The 10,614-nt window shown below is 39.3% G+C and overlaps 1 long non-coding RNA gene across 1 annotated transcript in view; it reads left to right on the forward strand.

Moving 5' to 3' along the window:
• LOC107181862 overlaps window positions 1–10,309 on the forward strand; it is a 20,275-nt gene extending 9,966 nt beyond the window's left edge. Inside the window, exons 2-4 of the long non-coding RNA XR_001512577.1 lie at window positions 9,912–9,916; window positions 10,104–10,113; window positions 10,299–10,309. This is a non-coding gene — a long non-coding RNA (uncharacterized LOC107181862). The remainder of the gene's footprint in view (window positions 1–9,911; window positions 9,917–10,103; window positions 10,114–10,298) is intronic.
• The last annotated feature ends 305 nt before the right edge of the window (window positions 10,310–10,614 follow it).

A 10,614-nucleotide genomic window follows, 5' to 3' on the forward strand; every position in this document is an offset into this window, starting at 1 on the left:
AATCTTGATTTTGGACTTGTAAAGCTGCTACATTTTTTTAGGCATGGAGTAACTAGAGCATGTCCACAGTTGCTCTGCATTAAGCAAGTTAGCTGTGCCCACTGGCATAAATTCCTTGCTCCCTAATATATTAGTGTACCAGTGTGACTCTCCCTACCCACCCCCATCACCACCCGCTCTGGGATGAAGGGTGTCCCAGGATCAGGGTGGGGGTTCCCTTAGGGGGTGGGAAGGGGCCTGTGGCGGTTTGCAGGCCGGCCATGCCCCCATTGGGGTGGGGATCCACACTGGGGATGGTGCTGGCCTCGGTGAGGGGCTGGGGCCGTTTTCAGGCCAGCCACACCCCCATGGGGTGGAGGTCCCTGCTGGGGTGCCTGGCCAGCCTGGGTGAGGGGCTAATGGCTGTTTGCAGGCTGGCCATGCCCCCAAGTGGGGACCTTCACCCTGATGGTGGCATGGCCAGCCTGGGGGAGGGGCTGAGGGCCATTTGCAGGCCCCTACCTTGGCGGCCGGCCCAGGTGACCCAAGCCTCCCACATGCTCAGGCCAGCTCCATGGCTGCCGCCCACAGGCCCCTCCTTCGGCGGCCAGACCAGGCAGGTGGGAAGCTTGGCTTCCTCCGTCACTGGGAGCAACCCAAGCCTCCCTCCCACTCTGGCTGGCTCCATGGCTGCTGCCATCTTTGTCCCGCCAATTTGCATATTCCCTCCTGATTAGCTGTGGGGTGTTGTAGAGGTACAGTCAATTTACAAGAAACAAATGTCAAAAGCCCAGAGTGAAATTCTTGGTAGGAAACGCTATAAAATTATATAGCAGGACTTCCTGATATTTAGAAAGAGGGGATATGGAAATTGGAAGAAAATTTGGAGGTTATCAACCAATCTAATTACCTAATTTGGAAAAAAAAAAAGAAAAGATATTGTACTCAGGCTTTGGAAGTCACTTGACCAAAGTCGCACAACCTTAGGAGTAGACTTTGAGCCTGGAGCTTTTGTCAACACCCTACCCGACTTCCTTTCCCCATACTTTCATGCTAGTGACAGAGAACTAAGTGGTTGCCTGTGGCTTCCTGTTCTGAGACTCTGGCTCCAAGCCCTGCCCTGAAATGAAGGGGGGATGGATGTTCTCTTTTAAGCTTATAATTTCGGACTGTCCATTTTCCCGTAAATATGGACTCTTCTTCCTTCTTTTCCCATCTTTCCTTCTGTCCCAGGTAATTTCACTCAGAAAGCCATACTATCACGGGGATTGCACCTAGTAAATTAAACCCTGTAGAACTGGACGTCCTCTGTCTCTTCCAGTCAGGGAGGAGGGCAGCTTCACTGAGCTAAAAATAGGGTAGAGAAGTGACTCAGTACGTGAATGAGCTGCATGTTCCTTAAGAAGAGAAGACGCAGTGGTCCTAGGACATTGGGCGGGAGGGTGGGCGGGACACAAACTAGCGTATTCCCTATAAGAATATCAGCAGCCCCACCACAAACTTTCCAAGCAGGGTTGTCTCACTTAGAAATACATGCAGACGTGTGAAAAGACAATAAAAAAATTCTTTCTCTTCAGTGTATTTCCTAACTTTCCTTTTAAAAATCTTTTACTTTGGCCAGCCAGTGTTGCTCAGTGGTTGAGCAGCAACATATGAACCAGGAGTTCACTGTTCAATTCCCTGTCAGGGCACATACCCCGGTTGCTGGCTCAATCCCCAGTAGAGGGCCTACAGGAGGCAGCTGATCAATGATTCTCTCTCATCACTGATGTTTCTCTCTTTCTCTCCCTTTTCCTTCCTCTCTGAAATCAATAAAAATATATTTAAAGTAAAAATAAAAATCTTTGCCCTAGCCAGTTCGGCTAAATGGATAGAGTGTCATCCTGCGGACCAAAGGCCAGTTAAGGGCACGAACCTCGGTTTCAGGCTCCTCCGCAGCCTGGGCCCTGATTAGGGCACATGCAGGAGGCAACTAATTCAGGTGTTTCTCTCACGTCAATATTTCTCTCTTTCTTTCCCTCTCTCTTCCACTCTCTCTAAAATCAATGAAAAATAGCCTCGAGTGAGGATTAACAAAAAAATAAGAAAATAAAAATCTTATTTTGAATAGATGTTAAATTCACTTTATTAAAAATATAAAATGTAAAAAAAGTTATACTGAGAAAAGTCTTTTTCCCCTCCCATTCCCCAGCCACGCACTTGCTCTCCCTAAAAGCAACCGGTATAATCTATTTCATCAGAAATATTTTATACATAAACATTAGCTTTCTCTTTGAAAGTCTTAGGTTCCACCCCCATGTCCACAGAGAATTCAGCCCCCTTTTTCCGGGATATATCTCTAGGGAAGTTTTCCTTCATGTAACAGCTTTCTGAAAATGTCTGCCCTCAGTCAATGGACCTGTTAAGACTGACAGCAGTTGTTCATGCGCACTTACTCCAGGCTGCCATGCCATCCTGGGAATTTGCCTGGGAACCATCTGGAAGGAGAGTTCCAGGACACACACATATCCTTTCAGTTCTCACCCTCTGTCCTTGGCCAGACTCTTCAGTAGGCTCCAAGTCACCCATTCTATTCCCAACCCCCTAGACATCTCAACTCTAGGTTTCTTCATCCTTTTGCCCGATGGGTTTAACATTTGGCACTACTTTCCCTGCAAAACCCTTGTCAGCTTTGACCAATAATTCTGATTTCCCATTTATAGCTAAATTGCCTCTTTTTACCTCTAATAACATGCTTAATACACCCCCATTGCTCCATTTTCTCTGCCACCATCTTGCTTTCGTTACTTCATCTCTGTCCTGGATTATTATAAAAACACTCTAATTAGTCACCCATTATTATCAGCTTCTTTTTTGAGCCAAACATTCAAAGAGAGCTTCCTATCTTAGAAATTTGAACGTATTATTTATTCTCAGGTCAAAATAGTCTGAATCCAAAATGTCATGTATATGACAAGACCCATTTCATATCTCCAAGAGCAAGGCTGTCAGCAGAATACAGTGTGTAGCATTTTCCAGTGAATTTTGCCACAGATTACCTCTTATAATAAATATCTATTAACAACTTAAAAATACCATTTGGTAAAAGCTGGGATCAATGAGCTGTTTAGACTGTGGAACAAACACAGGGTGGGGCAAAGGTAAGTTTACAGTTGTGAGTACACAAAACAGAGTTTATTCTTGTATCATTATTTGTGAATTATTGTATTATTTTCTTTTTAAAATATGTTTTTATTTATCTTTAGAGAGAATGAGGGAGGATGAGGGAATAAGAATACTTAAACCATTGCTCAGTGGTTGAGCGTTGACCTGTGAACCAGAGAGGTCATGATTGGATTCCCAGTCAGGGCATATGCCCAGATTGGGTTGTGGGCTACATCCCCAGTGGGGGCATGCAAGAGGCAACCTATCAGTGATTCTCTCTCATCATTGATGTTTCTATCTCTCTCTCCTCCCTTCCTCTCTGAAATCAATATAAATATATTTTTTTAAAAAAGAATTGATGGCTAAAAACTTCTCACATCTGATTTTTAAAAAACAGAAAAATATTCAAAACAGCAAGAGAAAAATAATCTATCATGTACAAGGGAAAACCAATTCGATTATGGCTGACTTCTCATCAGAAGCAATGACTAGAAGACAGTGAGGTAATATATTCAAAGAGCTGAAAATTCAAGTATATATCCAAAGCCATGCCTGGGTAGCTCAGTTGGTTACAGCATCATCCTGATTACACCTAGGATGCAGGTTCAATCTCCAGTCAGGGCACATTCAAGAAACCACCAATGAATGCCTACACAAATAAGTGGAACAACAAATCAATCAATCAATCTCTTTCTCTCACTTTTTCTTCCTTCCTCCCTCTAAAAATCAATCAAGAAACATAAAGAATTCTATATCCAGTAAAACTGACCTTTAAAAATGAAAGTGAAGGTCTTTCTTTTTGAAGGCTCTCATCTCACATAAAACTTAAATAATGTGTATGCTTTTCTCCTGTTTAAAAAAAAAAGAAAGTATAATAAAAACATTTCAACATAATCAAAGAATTGTTGCTAGCACACTTGCCTTAGAAGAACTACTCAATAAATTTCTTCAGGATAATAGGAAATGACACCAGATAGCAACTCAAACTATACAAAGAAATGAAGAGCACAGAAAAATGGTAAATATATGGATAAATAGATTATAAATATATATTTTCTCTTTTCTTTTAAGAACTTTTAAAAAATGAAAGATTTTGCTGTAACTGGTTTGGCTCAGTGGATAGAGCGTCAGCCTGCAGACTGAAAGGTCCGGGGTTCAATTCTGGTCAAGGGCATGTACCTTGGTTGTGGGCACATCTCCAGTAGGGAGTGTGCAGGAGGCAGCTGATCGATGTTTCTCTCTCATCGATGTTTCTAACTATCTCTCTCCCTTCCTCTCTGTAAAAAATCAATAAAATATATTTTTTTTAAAAAGAAAGATTTTGTAAAGTAAATCATAAAAGTAAATCAACAATAGTATTACAGATGTAATATGTATGATAATATTTACACAAAAGAAAGAACAGTAAGGAACTATATTGGAGCAAAACTTCTATAGTATTTTACTGAAATATTATTATTATTCCAGTTATTATTAATCTGAAATAGATTGTGATAAATTAAGATGCATATTGTAATTCCTAGAACAACCACTTAAAAATAACCCAAAAATGTAGGAAAAAATAAACACAGTCATTAAAATGGGATACAAAAAACATTTATTAAATATAACAAAAGACAATAAAAAAGGAACAAAAACACGTGGCATATAGAGAACAAATAGAAAATGGCAGACATGAACCCATATTTATAATTACACTAAATCTGTATGAGCTACCTGTATTTTCTTCATCCTATCAATGTGGCATAATGCACTGATGGATTTTTATATGTTAAATCACCCTTATATTCCAGAAATAAAAAGCCCAGTTGGTTATTGTGTATCATTCTTTTAACATTCTTTGAATTCTGTTTGCTGGTATTTTGGTGAAGATTTTTTGCATCAATGTTCACAAGAGATATTGATCTGTGGTCTTCTTTTCTTGTAGTGTCTTTGTCTGACTTTGTGGTATCAAGGTAATGCTAGGTTCTTGATTTATTTGAGTTTGGAAAAGTGACCCCTTTTTTTTCTCCTTTTTGGAAGAGTTTGAAGAGGATTGGTGTTCATTCTTTAAATGTTGATAGATTCAACCGTGACCCTCATCTTTGTTGGGACATTTTGCTTGTTTGTTTGTTTAATTATATTTCAATTTTAGAAAGAGAGGAAGGGAGAGGGAGAGAGAGAGAGAAACATTGATGGGAGAGAAACATCAACTGGCTGCCTCCTCATGCCCCATATTGGGGAAAGAGCCCACAACCTGGGCATGTGCCTTGGTGCATGGGTTGATGATGAACCACTGAGCCAACCCAGCCTAGTTCATTGGGATGTTTTGATTACTAATTCAATCTTCTTAATAATTATGAGTCTGTTCAGATTTTCTGTTTCTTCATGATTCAGTCTTAGTAGGTATGTGTTACTAGGAGTTTATCAGTTTCATCTGGGTTATCCATTTCGTTGGGGTACAATTATTCATAGTATACTCTTATAATCCTTTATATTTCTGTGGCATCATTTATAATGTCCCCTTGTTAATTTCTGATTTGACTTTTTTGGGTCTTCTTTTTTTTTTTTTTTTAAGTCAATTTGGTTTGTCCATTTTGTTTATCTTTTTATTGATATTTTGACTTCTTTATTGTTTCACTATTTTCTGTTGTATTTATCTCTGGTCAAGTCTTTATTATTTCCTTCCTTTTGTTAGCTTTGGGTTTTGTTTTAATATTCTTTTTTTAACATGTACAATTAAGTTACTGACTTGAAAACCTTTTTCTTTTATTTAAGTATGGGTTTTTTTGTTGTGTTTTTTAAAATATATATATTTTTTTATTTCAGAGAGAAGAGAGAGAGAGAGAGAGCTATGAAAAAATCAATGATGAGAGAGAATCATTGATCGGCTGCCTCCTGCACACCCGCTACTGGGGATCGGGCCTCCAACCCAGGCATGTGCCCCTGAGTGAAATCAAACCCAAGACCCTTCAATCCTCAGGCCGACGCTCTATCCACTAGCCAAACCAGGTAGGGCTTAAGTATGTTGTTATTAATTTTTAAAAAGAGGAAGAAAGAGGGAGAGAAAGAAACATGGATTGGGCTGCCTCCTACATGCCCCCTACTGGAGGTCAAGCCTGAAATCCTGGGCATGCGCCCTGACTGGGAATCAAAACAGCGACTCTTGGTGCATGGAATTATACTCAACCAACTGAGCCACACCAACTGGGCTCCTTTTTCATTTTAATGTATATGTTTGTACTTATAAATGTCCCTCTTAGCACGATTTTTCTGCACCCCATAAGTGTTGGTATGTTGTGTTTTCATTTTTGTTCACCTCACGGTATTTTCTAATCTCCCTTGTGATTTCTCCTTTGACCTACTGATCATTTAAGAGTATGTTAATTTCCACATATTTTCAGTTTTCCTTCTGCTATTGATTTCTAGTTCCATTTCATTGTGGTGAGAAAAAAAATACTTTGCATGCACATATGATTTCAAACTTTTAAAATGCTTTAAGATTTGTATTGTGGGCCCTACCTGGCTTGACTCAGTGTATAGAGCATCAACCTGCGGACTGCAGGGTCCTGGATTTGATTCCAGTCAAGAGCACATGCCTGGGTTGCAGGCTCGATTACCAATAGGGGGCATGTAGGAGGCAGTTGATCAATGATTCTCTTTCATCATTAATATTTCTACCTCTCTTTTTCTCTCCCCTCCTCTCTGAAATAAATAAAAATATATTTTAAAAGATTTTTGTTATGGCCAAACATATACTCTATCCTAGAGACTATTCCATCTGCACTTGAGAAGAATGTATATTCTACTTGAGTGTTCTGTATATGTCTATTAGATCTAGTAATGTACAGCATTGTTCAAGGCCTCCATTTTATTATATTTCTGTCCGGTTTTCTAACTGTTATTGAAAATGGATATTGAAGATTCCAACTATTATTGTAGCCTGTATTTCTCCCTTCAATTTTATCAATTTTTGCTTCTACCGGTAGATAGACTTACGTGACTGGATAGATATTCCATATTCATGGATTGGCAAGAACCAATATTGTGATTGCAGATCTCCCTCAGATTGACCTATAAATTCTAAGCAAAGCTGTAGCAGCCTTTTTGGCACAAGCAGACAACCTGATTCTAAATTTTATGTAGAATATCCAAAACAATTTTGAAAAAGAAGAACAAAGCTGGATGGCTTAAAATTGCCAATTTCAAAATTTACTATAAACCTATAGTAATCAAGACAGTGTGGTATTGGTATAAAGATAGGCATATGAATTAATGTAACAGTAAGAATCAGAAATAATTCTTACATTTATGGTCAATTGATTTTCAAGGAACTAGCTAACAGTTTGGAGAAAAAGACATTATTTTCAACAAATGATGCTAGGACAATTTGAAATTCATGTGCAAAAAAAGTTAACTCACACCATATACAAAATTAACTCAAAATGGATCTTACACCTAAATGTAAAAGTAAAAAAAGTTCTAGGAGAAAACATAGGCTAAAATCTTTATGACCTTGGACTAGGCAGAGTTCTTAAATATGACATCAAAAGCACAGTTCACACACACACAAAAAGTAATAAATTGGACTTCATCAAAATGAAAACGTTTGTGCTTCAAAAGATACTCGTAATAAGTTGCAAAGACAAGACAGAGACTAAGAGAAAATATTTACAAATTATATATCTGATAAACGACTTGTATCCAAAATATACCAAGAACCACTAATAAGTTTAACAATCCAATTAAAAACTGAGTGAAACATTTGAATGTAGATTTCACCAGAGGGACTGTATGAATGGCTAAACAGCACTTGAAAAGATTCTCAAGATCATTAGTCATTAGGGAAATGAAAATTAAAACCACAATAAGATAGCATTACATCTTTTTTTAATAATTTTTTCTTTATTAAAGTATTACATTTGTATCCTTATCCCTCCCAATGTCCCTCCCACCCTCCCAGTCACGCCCTCACCCCGCTGGTGTCTGTGTCCGTTGGTTAGGCTTAAAGGCATGCATACAAGTCCTTTGGCTGATCCCTAGCATTACATCTTATTACCCACTAGGGCTATAATAAAAATGACAGATGATACCAAGTGTTGTGGAGAGGATATGGGGAAATCTTCATATATTGCTGGCAAAAATGCAAAATGAACAGCCACACTGTGAAAGAATCTTGGAAGTTTTTTAAACAAACTTCCCATATGACCCAGAAATTCCACTACTAGGTATCTACCCAAGAGAAATTAAAATGTATGTCCACACAAAGACTTGTACATAAATGTTCAAAACAGTACCATTCATAATAGCCAAAAGCCGAAAACACCCCAAATATCCATCAACAGATGAATGAATAAACAAAATGTGGTATACCCATACAACTGACTATCTTTCAGCCATAAAACCAATAAAGCATTGATACATGCTACAACACGAATGAAACTCAAACACATTATATTAAGTGAAAGAAGCCAATTGCAAAAACTGACCAAAGAATCAGGTCAGTAATTGCCTGAAACTGAGGTGAAATTGAGGATTGATTGCAGATACTCATGAGGGAACTTTATGAGGTTTGGGGAATGTTCTAAATCTAGATTGTTGGCAATGGTTGCACAGCACTATAAATTTATTAAAAATAATTAACTATACACTTACAATGGGTGAAATTAATGGTATATAAATTACATTTCAATAAAATGATAAAAAAATTTTAATGAATTTCAGAAATACTTGTCCATTATGATTGGCAGCTTGCTCCAGGCTCTTTCTGGGACTTAGTGACCAGAGATGCATGCAGACATGGAAAGAGAAAGAATTTTTTTAGAAATAGTAATACTGAGGAGGGTCTAGCAGTGGTTCTCAACCTTCTGGCCCTTTAAATACAGTTCTTCATGTTGTGACCCAACCATAAAATTATTTTCGTTGCTACTTCAGCACTGTAATGTTGCTACTGTTATGAATCGTAATGTAAATATCTGATATGCAGGATGGTCTTAGGCGACCCCTGTGAAAGGGTCGTTTGACCACCAAAGGGGTCGCGACCCACAGGTTGAGAACCGCTGGGACAACCAGAGAAAAAACTTTCAAGAGATCAGCCTTGGGAATGGCCAGAAGTTGGTGAGGAAACTATCCAGGCTGAAAGGCAAGGATTAGAAAGGGAGACTTACTGGATAGAGTTGCAGGGACTGAAATGGTGGGGATTTAGGCAACATTAAAGAACACAGTTCCACCCTCATGCCCCTGGGGGCGCCAGAGGAGCAAGTCCCAGTTGTGCCCATAGGTATTCCCAGCCTCTGAAGGCAGGGCACTCTCCTGGGTTCATTCAAAAACCAACCCAGGTTCTTCAGAGACCAGGACGTTCAATTTCCTCTTATTTTCTTTCTTGGGCAGAAGAAGGAATTTGTCTGAAGGTGGCTTCCTTCTGAGTCTGAGAAGGCGGCGGGAAGAGCCAAGTGAGGCCTTGTGACTCTCCCCGGGAGAAGCAGCAGGTACAGCCAAAAGAAACTGCCCTGACAGTAGCTTTTTCAGGATGACACATGCTATTTTCTTCCTCTCCCTCTGTGACTCAGATGCACATTTCACACAGACCTTCGCCTGTGTTTTCCTTCCTCTGCCCTGATTGCTGGCCAGCAGACTGTGTACACAATGTTTTCCCACTCCTGCTCCCCACTCTGAATCAGCCTGGTAAAAACATCAGCTGGGAGAGAGCTATGTTTAGCAGGTTAAACTCCTCTACAACAAATACCTTCGCCATGAACATCTTTAACGAGGAGTCCTCCAGAGCCAGGGTATGTCTAACCTAATTCAAGCTGTAGTCAATGAAACAAAATTCTAATCCATACCACGTATTTGTACAGTCCAGTGGTGCTTCCTTGTGAAAAGATCTGACCTGTAATAGTTTCTTTTCCCCAAGGAGCCTAAGAAATAAGTGGAGGCAAAAACAGAGCCCCCTGTGTACTTGGAGAGTATTTTCCCACAGACATGCAGTTTTCAAAATGCAGTTCCCAAGAAGTCTTTGTGAGGACTTTTCCCAATAGTCTACCTAATCCTGGACAAGAAAAAGAGATAGGTTGTAGATTTGATAAGCAAGAATCTTCTCAGCAGGCAACCATGGGAACTCTCAATATTCAAATAGGCCCTGATCCCAAAGCACTGTAGAAAGTGATCAAGAGACCCAGAAATGAATCACGTTAAAGGAAGCAAAAGTAGCGTTCCCCAGGTGATAGTACTGTTGAGGCCCAAAGCTATACTAATGTACTAATGAGAGCCAAGTCTTTAAAAATACAGTGTCTAGGACAGTGACGGCGAACCTATGACACGTGTGTCAGAGGTGACACACGAACTCATTTTTTTGGTTGATTTTTCTTTGTTAAATGACATTTAAATATATAAAATAAATATCAAAAATATGTCTTTGGGTTTTTTTTATTGTTTTATTGCTTAACGTATTACAAAGGGTATTACATATTGGTACCTAGATCATCTGACAGAATCAGTCACCTTGATTGTTCT

Source organism: Myotis davidii, unplaced genomic scaffold, assembly GCF_000327345.1.
Source record: "Myotis davidii unplaced genomic scaffold, ASM32734v1 scaffold132, whole genome shotgun sequence".
Classification (NCBI taxonomy): Eukaryota; Metazoa; Chordata; class Mammalia; order Chiroptera; family Vespertilionidae; genus Myotis; species Myotis davidii.